Source organism: Agelaius phoeniceus, chromosome Z, assembly GCF_051311805.1.
Source record: "Agelaius phoeniceus isolate bAgePho1 chromosome Z, bAgePho1.hap1, whole genome shotgun sequence".
Lineage (NCBI taxonomy): Eukaryota > Metazoa > Chordata > Aves > Passeriformes > Icteridae > Agelaius > Agelaius phoeniceus.
Window position 1 is genome coordinate 67,075,238 of NC_135303.1, and position 14,691 is coordinate 67,089,928.

At 42.3% G+C, this 14,691-nt stretch overlaps 1 protein-coding gene across 1 annotated transcript in view; it reads left to right on the forward strand.

Moving 5' to 3' along the window:
* The first annotated feature begins 7,264 nt into the window (after positions 1-7,264).
* PUM3 (pumilio RNA binding family member 3) overlaps positions 7,265-14,691 on the forward strand; it is a 66,495-nt gene continuing 59,068 nt past the window's right edge. Inside the window, exon 1 of the mRNA XM_077171350.1 lies at positions 7,265-7,609. The gene's annotated coding sequence lies outside the window, so the exon portion shown is untranslated. The remainder of the gene's footprint in view (positions 7,610-14,691) is intronic.

Here is a 14,691-nt window from a genome sequence, read left to right on the forward strand (position 1 = left end):
TGTTCAGCTGCTGTCACCAGCACCCCCAGGGCCTTTTCCTGTGGCAGCTTTGCAGCCACTCTGCCCCAGCCTGTGGCACTGCCTGGGCTTGCTGTGACCCAAGGGCAGGACCCAGCACTGGGCCTTGTTGAGCCTCACACCACTGGCCTGGGCCCATGGTCCAGCCTGTCCAGATCCCTCTGCAGAGCCTTCCTGCCCTCCAGCAGATCAGCACTCCCACCCAGCTTGGTGTCATCTGCAAACTGACTGAGGGGACACTCAATTGCAACACCCAGAAATTGATAAAGATGTTCAACACAACAAAAGTAGCCCTGGGGAGCACCATTGGTGACTGGCCACCAACTTGATTTAGTTCCATTCACCACCACTCTCTGGGCCTGACTGTCCTGGTAGTTTTTTTACCCACCAAAGAGTCCACTCATCCAAGCCACAAGCAGTTTTCCTAGGAGGATCCTGTGGGAGATGGAGTCAAATGCATTTACTCAAGTTCAGACAGACAACAACCACAGCCTTCCCCTCATCTACTAAGCAGGTTGCTTTGTCATAGAAGGAGATCAGGTTGGTCAAGCAGGACCTGCCTTTTGTAAATCCATGTTTGCTGGGCTTGATCTCCTAGTTGCCCTGCATGTGCCATGTAATGGGCTTCATGCATCTCTTCCACAGCCTTGCCCAGAACTGAGGTAACTACAGCCCTGCAGGATCATCCTTCCAGCTGTTCTTGCAGACAGGCACTACATTTGTTGATTTCCATTCTTCTGGAACTTTTACAATAACCAAGACTGTTGGTAGATGATTGAGAGTGGCTTGGCAAGATGTTTTACCAGTTCCCTCATCACTCTGGGTGGATCTCACCAGCACCCATACAGTTGTGAGTGTCTAATTGGCACGGCAGGTCACTAACCATTTCCTCCTGCATTATGGGGGCTTCACTCATCTGCCCATCACCAATTTCCGGCTCTGGTAATTTCTCAAACTGGGTATCCCAAGCACAAGTGGGAATGAAACTAAGACCAGGGCAAAGAAGGCATTAAATGCCTCTGCCTTTTCCTCACGCTCTGTCACTCACTACACTGCCCTCTGCATTCCACAAATGCTGAAGACACTCTGTCACCCTCTTTTTGCTATCACTGGGTTTATACAAGCCTTTTTTGCTGTATTTAACTGCTGTGGCCAAATCAGGTTCTAGTAGGACTTTGACTCCTCTAATCTTCTCCCTATATGATCTTGCAACATCCTTACAGTCCTCCCAAGTTATTTGACCCTCCTTCCAGAGATGATAGAGTCTCTTTTTTTCTCCCAAGTTCTCTTTAACCAGTCTTTTCCTGATGACTTGTTTTTCTAGACAAGGGGACAGCCTGATCCTGAATATTTAATAATTCCTTTTTAAAGCATATCCAGCCTTCCTGGACTCCTTTGTCCTTCAGGACTGACTCCAAAGAGACTCTGTCAATCAATGTCTTAAACAGGCCAAAGTCTGCTAGATGGAAGTCCAAGGTGGAAGTTCTGCTGGTGCCCCTCCTTACTCCACCCAGTACTGAAAACTCTAATATTTCATGGTCTCTCTGCCCAAGACAGCCACCAACCATTGCATCATCCACTAGTCTTTCTTTGCTCATTGTCATGGTTTAAGCCCAGCCAGCTGCCAAGCCCCAGGCAGCCACTTCCTTGCTCCTGCACCAGTGGGATCAGGGAGAGAATCGGAAGGATAAATGCCAGGAAACTTGTGGGCTGAGATAAAGACAGTTTAATAGGGAAAGCAAAAGCCATGCACAATCCAAGCAGACCCACTTGCATTCTAAGCATGATGTCACAGGGTCTGGAATATCCCTTTGGTCAGTTTGGGTCACCTGTCCTGGCTGAGTCTCCTCCTGACCTCCTGAGCATCCCCCACTCTCCTCCCCAGTGTGGCAATGCCAAAAGCAGAACAGACCTTAGGGCTGAGCAAGCCCTGCTCAGCAGTAACAAAAACATCTCTGTATTATCAACCCTCTGTTCAGTACAAATCCAAAGCACAGCCCTGAAGCAGCCATTATGAAGTTAACTCTACCCCTGCCAAAACGAGCACATACATAAAAAACAAAAAAAACAAAACAACAACAACAACAAAAAAAACAAAAAAACCCAAAAAAACCACAAAAAACAACAACAAAAAACCCAAACAAACAAACAAACAAAAAAATCAGGTCTAGCAGGGCATCTCCTCTGATAGGCTCTTTCACCAGCTGTTCAAGAAGTTCCCTTCCACACAGTCCAAGAACCTCCGGTCTTCTTTGTTTCTGCTGTGTTCTATTTCTAGCAGACATTTGGCAAACTGAAGTCATACCCAGATAAAAGGGCAACCACGAGACTTCTGGCAGCCACTTGAAGAATGCCTCATGTGCCTGTTCATCCTGGTTGGGTGGTCTGTAACAGACTCCCACCATGACATCTGCCCTGCTGATCTTCCCCCTGTCTTACCATAGGCACTCAGACTTGTCATCTGCATCATAATCATCAATTTCAATACAATCAAATCACTCCCTAAGAGTGCTATTCTATGTTTACAGAATACTCATAATTGGTTTGCTAATTGAGTCGAGGCTTCATTTTCTAGCATGTGTCTTGCTGAGACTAAATAGGCTTTTCTCTTGACACATACATGGGAAAACAATGTGTAGAGGACATCGTCCCTAGAGGGATCACACACCAACCAACTCCTGAAAGAGCCAACAGCCTACATTCCTCAGCTCTTTTCTACTGACAGTACTACCAGGAAGACCCTGCAAAATTCAACCTCTGTTGCTGTTCATATTTGAACTGATTTTATTATGAAAGTTTCATTCACAGTAACACAGATCCACAGATCCAGACCTCTAAGTGTGAAGTACAGGTAAAATGTGGGAGAACTTGAAAATACTGGGTATTGTAAGAAAAAGGAAGTGTAAGAAAGATAATAAATTATTTCTATTACTTCTATATGGTAATTTTCTGCACAATGTTATTGTCAAATAAGTAAGATACATTCTACATCTAGTTATTTTAAGTCTTTTTAATTTGAGTTACCTAAAGCATTCACTTTAATTATGTAAAATCACATAGAGCCTGCAGCAATCCAGTGTGCATCAGTTCTTTAATTCTGTGTCAAGGTCTATGCCAAAACCCACATGAAGTATAAGCCAGTTATTTTTCCACAAAAGCATCTGACCAAGGCAAGTAAGAAGAAGAAGAAACTTTGATCTATTTTTGGCACTGTTAACAGTATGCTAGAGAGAGTTTTTATTCTGACTTGGCTCTGCTATTCTCATTCAAAATTTTGCTAAATCCCATCGTACTTCCCCAGTACATTAACTAACCTAACATGTTGGACTAACTGAAACAACCCCTTATTGACTGAAATATGCTACTGCTGACATTTTATTCTAAATGTTTTATAAGCAGAACTGTTCTAGTAAAGAGTGACTCTGTGTATAGGCATTTGCCACAGGCACACGGTACACAAGATCTGCTGCTGCTTTTATGATCAGAGTTCATAGCAGATGTGGTTGTACTTATCAAGATGTGGTCAGTACTTATATGGCAGATGTGGCCAGTACTTATCTAGTAACCTACTTGTTAGTCAAACAGACACATTTTCAGAGCTCTAGATGGAAGAGGTATTAAAAAACTGCCGTCCCAATGCTCTGCAGCTGGATGTTACCTTTACCCACAACAAGTGATGTCCTGGAAGAGGGAGTCAGAAAGAGCTGGAAAAGCTGCAATAGTGACATGTTGAAGTGAGGATCACGCATTGTGTCATTGCATCACAGGCATTGAATTTAGTGGTCCATGTGAGTAACAAGGTGACTCTTACTCAGAACAGTAGCAATCACTTCATCAATTACCCTGGTCTGCAATGGTTTGCAATGCCCAAGAAAAATTTAGACTTCCCTTCTTCTTCCAGGTTTCACTCAAAGAAAGTCAAACAGCCAAAATCAAAAGCTGCAATTATTAAAATTGCAAGAAAATGGGACAGCCCGAATCATCACCACATAAATGACCACATTACCTTCCTGTGAACTTCTTGGTGGACTATTCTGTGTGTCTTTGGGAAGCATAATTCTTCTACCTGTACACTTTACCTCCATCCACTTATTATGGAAAATTCAAATCCATGCTCTATTACACCAACAGGTAGACAAAAAAAAACTTGGCTTTGGATGTTTCTGCTGACAAACTGGCCAGAATAACTAACAATATCTATGTTGAATAATGCATCCCAATCAAGCTTTTTTGTCTTTTTCCTATTAAAGAGAATTTAATTGATTTAAATTTCTTTAAAGTGTGGGTGGACTTTTTGTTAAAAATAAAAAAGTGGTCAAATAGGTAATCCATTGTAGACAAATCCTGTTGTGATGTCTGATGGGGAAAGAAGTGGTCTCATTTAACACCACTAGATCTGATACCTTTAAACCCACTAAGCAGGATTGTACCTGCTGTTGCTCTTGACTTTAAAGGCAACAGGGCTCTACAGAGACAACAGTCCAGCTGGGAAAGACTGTGACATTCAAGCCCAATTCTGTGTTACAGCACAGGGTACATGTAGTAGCAGGCAAACCCCAGAATGGAAAATCCATTATTCAGAAGGGTGAACAATTGCTTTGTTAAGCTATACTGTATTATATTATACTATCCCAAAACTATACTCTACTACTCTATATGAAACTAAAGAAAAACCCATCACCCCTTACAGACAGTCACACCACAGCTTTGAACTAACTGATCAATCAATCCAAACAACCATCACCAGTGTCCAGTTAAGAAATCTCTCTTTGGTAAACAATCCATAACACATTCCACATGTGCCAAACAACAGGAGCAGAAAATAGAGATAAGAATTGTTTTCTTTCTCTGAGCTTCTCACTGCCTTCCCCAGGGAAAATCCTGGGAACGTTGTGCCTGCTGCTCTCTGTGAAGAGAGCTGCGGCCACAGGTATGCCTGGTGGAACAAGTGTTGGTTGATGTGTTTTAGCCTTCAATGTCAATGCAGCAGCTCAACAATAATGTTTAACAGAGCATATTGTTGCACCTCTAGACTTAAGTTTGGTTTTAAGTATAAAATATTTGATTTACCAAGAGATACTGAAAATCTAGTGTTTATAGAATTAGTGAGGAGCTCATTGGTAGCATTAACTGGATAGTGCAGATACTACTAACTTTATTGATGGCCAATGAAAGACAAAACTGAATTAAAAACTGGTTACTTCCTATTACTTCCACAGATCAGTTTTGAAACCACAATGGTGCACACATAAGAAGGCATTCACAACCAGGTAGCAGTTTCAGGTGAGCAACATCTTGCAGAGTGTTTACAGTCAAATTTTGATGGAATTCACCGCATGAGGGATATGGTAGTGACTTGTTTGAGCAATAACCCTTGTAGTTATTTCCTCACATTCTTGAATAACACCATAGTTTAAAGAGACTGATGGAAATCTGGAGAGGAAAATCATCGGAAATTACAAAAGCAGAATATAAATTGATCATTACTTGGGTTTTGGTCTTTTTGAGGTTTTTTTTTGCTGATTCACCTAACAATTTACATATGCATTAAAAACTAAAAGGAAGGATCAAAATTTCTTGTCCTCAGTATTTCAAGTTCATACTACCTGTTGTTGTTCAAACTTTCAGGAATACAGGTGAGTTTTTTCAGACACATTGTCCTCTTATTTGATTTGATAATTAAAACTAAGTTATGCCTTCAGAAAACGTATTTGCCCAGTGTATGTTTGATAAAGGGCTGCAACACAGAAATTATCTCAGAACTCTTCCCCGCACATCCCCGTTCCCTCCTTCCTTCCTCAAAACCACATATATTTGTTTCAGGAAGCAAGCTTAGACTCACAGTTGCAGCTAAAAACTAGTGCACTGGAGCCAGAGGCATATAGCTGTTTAGTGGTTTAATGGTGGGGCCTGAAGTTGGAACCAAGGCTGCAAGTTGAAGCTGAGGCAGTAAAAGCTGCAACAGCCATTGCCTGAAGTTGGCCTCTTCTGTGGGACACTGTTTGTGTTTTATGCTCATGAAAAGCTGCCAAGGACTAGGTGGTCAGTGTTACACTTCTACTGAGGTGAGGTAGTCATCCAGTAAAGATCCTGGTAAAAAAACAAAGATATTCATCTGTCTCCTTGTACACTGAAAAAACTTACCCCTCCAAACTAGCCTTGCCACCATCTTTTTCAGAGCATTGTGAGCAACATCCTGCCTGTTGCTCCATTTTGTTACTGGTGTGTCATCAGGTTCTCACATCTAGGAGAGGTAAAATCTATCTGCATGTCACTTTCCTGCTTATCCACTAGATTTCTACAATTCTTAGCTGGCATTTGCCCTGTATTTCAGCTACCTGTAGATACCTTCTTCTGTGCTAAACAAATGCTGTGTTGCCTTACCTGTGTTTATTCAACCTTTTGTTGCAAGAATGAATTTGACAGCCCAGAAATCTCTGTTATTTGGAGTAGGTGTTAATTAAGAGGCTGTGGAATTGAGTTTGGGTTTAAGTAATCCTGCTGAGTGCTGAAGTACTGACTGTATGCAGTGCACTGTGCACCTGATGGCACATGCACATCCCTGTTCCTCCTTCATCCAGGGGTAACATCAAATTCCCTCACAGGAATAATCAAGAAGTTATTGTTATAGATGAACCCTCTCAGTCATCAGTGCAAACAGAGGTTCAGCAAAGTGTGCCACATCTCCACATTTTGTGGCTAAAGCTCAAAGGAACAATTCTTGGATGAACCATTCTCTATGTAGCAGGAGATTGTCACTTTGTACAACCAGAGCATCCTTTGAATACATTCAAGGTGGATACATCTGCCTCCTTTCCATACAGGACAGCCGAAGTAACCATTGAGTCCACAGATTACTGACATACATACTACAAAATGTCTGGAAACACAGCTGAGGCCAATTTTAAATCCACACGGTACTTTAAACCCAAGAGCACTTCTCAAAGATTGATTAATTAACCTTCATAGTGTATTTTCGGCACAGAGGCGTACATGCTAAATTAATTAATAGGGGTCTGGGGTTTGGTTTTTTTTTTTTTTCCTTTTACCACGACGGGGCGGGGCTGGCACTACCTAACTCCCAACAAAAACCAAACAATCCAGAAAAAACTTTTATAGCAAAACAGCGACACCCACTGCTGGACATCACAGTTGCACCCTTATGCTCCTCGAAAATAAAGCGAAGGTGAAAACGCCAGGGAGGGGAAAGCTAAACTCCCAAGGGGCTCGCGAACCTTCTCCCTTCCATCGCTGCCACGAACCTCAGGTTGCGGTCTCAACACAGAGCTGCCCACAAGGGCCGTGGTCATCCAGCAGGGAGACACGGAGGGAGGGAGGGAGGAAGGGTGTCACGGTGTCACCACCTCCTCGCCTCGCGTGCCCCGCTGCCTCCCCTGGGCGCAGCGACACAAATGGGGGGACGAGCGGGGGGCACGGGATCACGGCCGTGCTCTCTCCGCACCCGCAGCGTTGAAGCGTGAGGATGCTCCACGCTATGGAGGAGCTGCCGGTAGGACTGCTGTTCGACAGCCCCGGCCAGAACGTCCTGCAGCTGGGGAGAGGGGTGCGCGGACGTGACTGTGACACTCTGGTAGGTACCGAAGCTCCCCGAGTTTTCCTGCCGCGCGTCGCCGCCCAGGGCGGGCTCCGCATCCCTCTCGGCCGGGAAGCAGCTGGTCCCTAAGCGCCCCGGGCACTCCTTGCTGACGGCTCGGCGGGAAGAGCTGCTGTGGCTCACGGGCTGTCAGCACTGTGCGCACCCCGGTGCGGTGCGAGAAGCTCCCGCCGTCTTCCCTCGCCTTCCCCAAGTGCCGGCGGCGGCCTCTAAGCGGGGCCGGTGGGCGCGGGGCCGCGTCTCCCTCGGTGTGCGGTGGCTGGGGCTCGGTCCCTGCGTCGGGGGACGCCGGGCTCGGCAGCGGCAGCCCTGGCCGGGCCGGGGTCACTTCAGGCCTTGGAGCCCATGTCTGTGTTAGCGGCTTTCCTCGGGTGCGGCGCTGGTGCTGCTGGCGAAGATCCAGCTGGCACTCGGGCGGAGGGTCAGGCCGGCAGCCGCTGGGAGCGCGATCCCGCGGGGCGCTGCCCGGCACGGCTGTCCCGGCTAGCGGCAGCGGGGCAGCGCTTCTCGGCCGTAGGGAGCTGCTCCGTCGGGGAAAGGTACAGAGGGGTGTGTCACGGTCGTTTCTTCTTGAGTTTGTAACTTAAGGCAGGGATGGTCAGAAGAGGTCTTTCCCCCTTACCTGAAGGACAGGGACTTCTCTTGCTATGAAGGCAAATGGGAGAGAGAAAATAACCAGCTAGAAAGGATAGGAAGTAATGGAAGCCAGTCTGTAGTTGTATGAACATAACTACATTTGTTTTTCTGCTGCTGCTGCTAGTTGGACTGCTGTGCTGAGATGGCAGCAGAGCACAGCAGTGTGTTGGGATGCACTGTTGCTGCTGGGAAAGTCCAAATTGGTCCACCAGAAAGGTACTGCTTAGCCCTGAAGTAATTCTCTCTGGCTCTGCTATTTGTAGGTAGGCTGGCTTAAGATGCAGAGGTGATGTCACATGGAAAGTCTTTACTGACTTTCTTGAAAGCAATCTTTCAAATTTGTGTCTCTACAGGGTAATAGCACAGCTGAAATTTTAAAATAAAACCAACTGCTTGAATCTAGGTGGGGGGAAGATGGTGAAAAAAAACCCCACCTGAAATTGGTGTATGTACAGAAAGTAGTTAGTGAGGTGGACGAATGAGACCAATCTGGAACTGTTCTAGACGTGCAGTGCTTGTCATGGCTTTGGTTTTTCAAAATGGATCTCTCAGTAACTTCTGAATGGATTGATGGAATAGCTATTTTACTTGTGCTGAGTTGTGCTTGGTTTTTGGTCAGCAATGTAAATGAATCAGTATTAGTACTGGCATATGGACTTGGGTTTTCAGTCATCTAACATGTCATTTAAGAAGGCATGAGTGACATTAACTGACCACTAATCACAGCTGACACAAGCTTCTGTCTTGCATTGTATTACTCAGAGGACTGATCTATAGTTACTGTTCTCTTGGTGTTTCCCTTTATACACATTTTTGCATGTGAAAGACCTGCTGGAAGCAGAGAGAAATTCAAAGTTAATTTCTTGTTTTGGGAATTTTTTTTTATATTAACGTAAGGGCTCACATAGAACACAACTGAAAACTTTGATGCTATAGTGTGTGTACACTGAGTTTTTTGTGTCCAGCAACACTGGGCTTTAGTTTAATAAAGCCACATTTGTAAGTTTTGGGTGAGGGTGCATCACTGTGTCATTGTTGCTAAAAGAGAGGAATATTGCAAACCTGTTTTGAGGTACAGGCTGTCTTCTTTTTTCTTTTCCTTTCATAAGAAGATGTTCAAGTTATGCCCTATCAGACCCTATGGGTAATACAAAACTTTTTAATGGTATCTGGTAGTTCAGCAACTTGGTGCTTGAATACTTTGTGTGTTAGGTAAGAGAAGGAGTCTGCAAATAGCTAGATGGTGCAGCCTATTATTAATACTGCTAATGTACTAGTAGGTGAGAAAATACAAACATTAGTAAGATCATTCTAATAAGCAGATACTAGTACTAGAAAAAAACACTACATATGTTAGATATATGTTATTTAAGCAATAAAAGGAATTGGCATCATTTGAAATCTTGACTTTTCTCCCCCTCCCTGCTTCAAATTGAAATGATGAAAATTACTTTACTTTCAAACTTCCTACCTAAATATATGTCCCCAAACTATGTATTGGATAAATCTTGAAAAAAAAATTAATAGTTGGACTCAATGATCTTAGAGCTCTTTTCCAACCTAAATGATTTTGTCATTTAAGTAACAAAAACAACAAAATGAAAAAAATTCTACCTTTGAAAACCATCTTCTTTCTTTACCAATAAGAGAATATTTTCTGGAAATATTTTTGTAGAGAATAAAGCATGCACTTTTTATGTGTGTTTTCAAGTGATAAAATACTCCTGGTCAAACTGTCTGGTCAAAAATTAATCCAAGTTCAGATTCATCAGGACTGGATGTTATTACAGCACTCAGTTTATCTATAGTTTTTATACTTCATGGATCACTACTGCATTTGTCTGATTCTTTTGTGTTATTGTCTGTAATTTAATAATCATAACTAAGTATAGAGCTAACTAAGAATGCAGACTACATTGCATAGCATAATACACAGTATACAGTTTATTACTGGTACTCAGAGTGATTTTAAAGTCTAACAAGTGAGTGGCTGCTGGACTTTGTGCTCCTTGCTTGCACTTGTTTGTAAGAATTCCACCAGCTCAGGCCTTAAACACCCTTCATGGGGAGCATGAAGGAGCATGCTGGAGCAATACAGGGTCTAAAGTCAAGGGATGTAAGTACAACCACTCTGTTACCCAGAAAGGAATGCTGAAGCAGTAGAATTTCTCCTTAAGTGGAATAACTGGCTCCTGCAAAGACTGACAAATACAAGATATTAAAACACAGAAAAAGGTCATTATGCTTTATCAGACAATGGACCTGTTTCAGGTGTGGGACAGTAGATAGCAATAATTGCCACAATGCAGTATTCATATATGTGGAGAAAGAAGAACCAAGTACAGGTGCCTCAGGCAGCAGGTGAGTATACTTCTGAGTGTGACGCAGAGGGACCGGCTCTGAGCTGGAGCTGCACTGGTTTGGGAGGAGCATCCATCAGGAAAACCATGGATTCTGGTGAGCTGTGAAGCCAAGGAGAGCTGCAGACTCTTGTGCCTCTTGAGGCCTCTTGTGGAAGAGAGGCATTGTCAATAAGACAGATGATCACTTGGCCTGAATTACTGTCTGGGACAGTTCATCACTGCTGATTTGGAAATGAAAATGTAATCTGCAAAACAACTCCTGAAAGGTAGGCAGCTGCTACTAAGAGGACTCGGACCTTCAGTCAAAATATTTTAATGGGTGCTGAACAGAAGAAATCCTGCTCTCTGATACAGTGCATTGCTTTGGGGTGTGATACTAAAAATGTAATTTGTACTCGTTTATGGAATGATCACAACAGAATTGCAAAAGTAAATATACTGATAAAAATAGTGAGTACTTCTCAGAAGGAAGTAGGAAATTCTTGTCCAGGGAGTGTTCCCAGAAGGCCATGAGAAAATCCAGAGCTGCAACCCACCTGGATCTAAGGAAACTTAAGAGCAGATAGCAGAGTCCTAAGATGCAAATATAGTAGTCTGGTGGCTTCTCCAGAGCTGCTAGGCCTCTTGGATTCCCTATCCTGTGTAAATTGGTATGTAAACTGATCTTGGTGGACTTAAACTGAGACCAGTGAAATTATTGAAAAGTTCAGACTTTGGCATATGGTACAGCTCTAATTCAGTTATACTGTTGCTAATTTGCTCTGAAAGACCATTAGCTGCAGTTGGTCTGAAGTATTTTTTTCCACACTATCTAACAAAATAAGCTTTCTTGAACACACAAGCGTAGAATCCTTGGAATCTTGTAGTGGTATTGGTTTCTTCTGTTGATTTATTACTGTATTTTTTTGTCCCTTACAAGTATCAAGGATATAAACACATCAGGATTTAAGCTTCTAAAAACACATCCAGCTTTGCTGTACCTAGCAGAAGTAGATAACATTGTGCTCAGTCATGGCAATTTTAATATGAAACAAAGTTTAGATCTGTCGAAGCTGAAAAGAACTAACAGCTAACAGCTGCAGAACCCATGTATTTCTGCATTAAAGTGCAAGTTCTGGACAAAGGCCTATTACACTAGCTCTACACTCATTATTTGTTTTGCCAAGGTTACTAGGAAACAAAATCCCTGATACCTTTGAAAGGTATTAGGAAAGGGTTATTAGCTGTTACTAGTAGTTTGAAGTGTAGCGGGGGGGGGGACGACAAAGTAGTATTTTTCTGATTCAGCAGATATTTTGACAAAATTCAACAGCAGCCTAAAATATAAAGCATTTTTGCTCTGTAGTTATTATATACAGAGCAAACTCACCAATGCCTAGGTAAGCTGCTTTTGCAAACTGTCTTTTTATTTAAAGGACATGGATAAGATGGTCTAGAAGAAACTGGAAGAGTAGTCCTTAGTTTTGTTTTGAAAAGTGAACAAACAGTCTTTTTTGAAATACTGACTTTTCTTCCTTTCCCCTTACTTTCCATGTAACAGTGTCTGCAGTAGTCTTGTTAGTTGTAAATGACAACCCTAAAAACTGGGAGGGTGGCAGATTAGTTTCTCTTTATCTATTTAAAGTTGAAAAAAGGTTAGGAAATCTGTAATAAATGTGTGGTTTGGTCCTTATATGTGTTAGGTCAAGTCAAGACAGGGAGTAAAATCTGGGCATTATATATGCAAAAATGACTATTTTTAGATTGTTGGTGTCTTCATTTATGGAAGGTGATGAATTTTGTAAGAGTTAGTAAATTAGTGAAAGCCCCAGGGAAAGTCTGCTGTATCTTATCACATATTAATACTATTACTTGTATTTCTTTATGATCCTTCACATCTTCCTTGGGACCTGCCTCTCTGAGGTTTATAATTTTGAATGAGTCAGGCACAAATCCTCATCTTATAAAAACGTATACTAATAATTTTTCTGCTGTGATTTATTGCCATTAACTTCAGTTGCCATATACCTGGAAGGTGCATGGGTGGCATTACACTTACATGTGTTTATATGATTATGTTATTTTGTGTCGAAAGCAAATGGCAGCTCTTTAATACAGCTATCTGGAGAGCAAACCATCTGTGCTGAGGTTATGATGATCTGATAATTTCAGTCTTGTTATATTGTTATCTAAAGGATCAGAAGTCATGTATCATCACAACTCTTTCTTCGCTGTTTTATGGTAGCTCATTCTCTTCAAGTTTTATTCACATAAACCTATAGTTGAAATGTAATGATATTCTCAGAAGGGTGTGGACATGGAATTAGCAAAAATAAAGTAAAAATAAATATCTCCGTAATTAGAAAAGGAGCGTGGCCTTCTCTCTGCAAATCTGGTAACTTTACACAAGGCTCATGCCCTCCAAGATTTTTTTGTATAATGAAGGAGGTGCACTGACTCATTAAATGTCAAGTTGAGTAGATAGGAACAGCGTACAATCAAATTTCAAATAGCAGTATGAGGTTTTGCAGGAGTTATAACTGGATACAATAAAGTGGCTGAGGTGCATAATTTCTGGTGGTTGTTGTTGGAGAGGTTTTAGGTAACATTGGGCTTTGGGGTCTCTCAATATTAAAAATTCACTGAAAGGTCTACATTTCCAATTTTACCAAGAAGGAAGCAGGGCAAGTAAGTATACTACTGCATGGCAAACAAGTTATTCAAAATAGAAGAAAAGGAAAAATCCTGCTCTAAATCACACTAGAATGATTAGTGAAAGGTAAAAGCCCTCTTGCAGCACCCCAAGTAAGCATTTCTAGAGCATGTAGTTGGAACAGGTGGTACTGGAAATTATATCTTTGACAGTAGATACTGCCCTTCTTCACCCTCAGAAATGAATTTCCTGGTGCTCAGTGAAGCATTGCTAGTTGTACAATGAATCAGATGCTCCCACTGGAAAAAGTACCAGAAATCAACTCATTAATTGGTCTCTTATCTATTGTGGCTTGAAAAGAATAGGCTTTTAAGAACAGATACTGCTCACCAAAGCATCTAGATGGAATTCTGCTTGCTTCTTTTCTATTCAAGCATCAGATACTTGAGTCTTTTGGGCTATTTCTAGTTCTTCCAAAACTGTGTTTCAGGTAAATGACCACCCCTTATCATGGACATTTGCCTTGTGACCTACCAGGAATATATATAGGGTTTGCTTGCTTTGCTCTCAAAGTGGGCCTCATAATACCACTTTAGTATGAAACTTCAGTCTGGTTATTTGGAGATTTTTTAACTGCCTGTGGAAAACTGTGGACACCTGCAGATTTTGAAGAAAGGCAGTATTGATGGGGATTAGAGCATGCACTGATGTGCAATTTGAGAGGGAATTTAGGAGGAATCAAGGAGACAGCACTGTGGCAGGACATCCCCCAACCACAGAAGAGCTTTTCTGCCCTGTCGATCAGCTGGTGCAATAGCTCTGGTGCAATAGCTCTGGACATTCTCCCCCCACACATGGTGTGATGAGATGACCCAGGCCAGCTCTCTGACTTGTAGGTTGTCACTTGCTAGTGAATTATTTCCCTCTGTGGCACCAGGGGTAGAACTCCCAATAAACACCTGAGTGTGAGAACACATGTGGGGAGATAAGGTGGATATTCCTGACTGAGAGACACTACTTTACAAACTATAAAAGCTGCACAAACTTTCATGGAGGCAGAAACCTCCTACATACACCCTGGAAACGTGTGGGACTTCTCAAGCAGGGTTTGGATGCAAATTTGCTGGATACTTTCCTGGGAATTGAGTGAAAGAATTATAGTGTACTCCATCACCAATTCAGTGGTAAATTACATTGAATCCTAATCTATTTCTTTGCTAGCTGTAAATAGAAGTACCTTTATCATGCACTGTATTTTATCTACTAGTAGTTCTTTTTGTTTTATTCCTGTGTAGTAAGTAGTCTGTATAAAGTCTTATGACTGTTAATTTTGTTAATGCAATAAATAATTCACCTTGTAATAGACCTAATCAACCCTTATTAAGAACTTGTGAGTGAGAGCAGTCTGGCACAGGCCGCCTCAAACA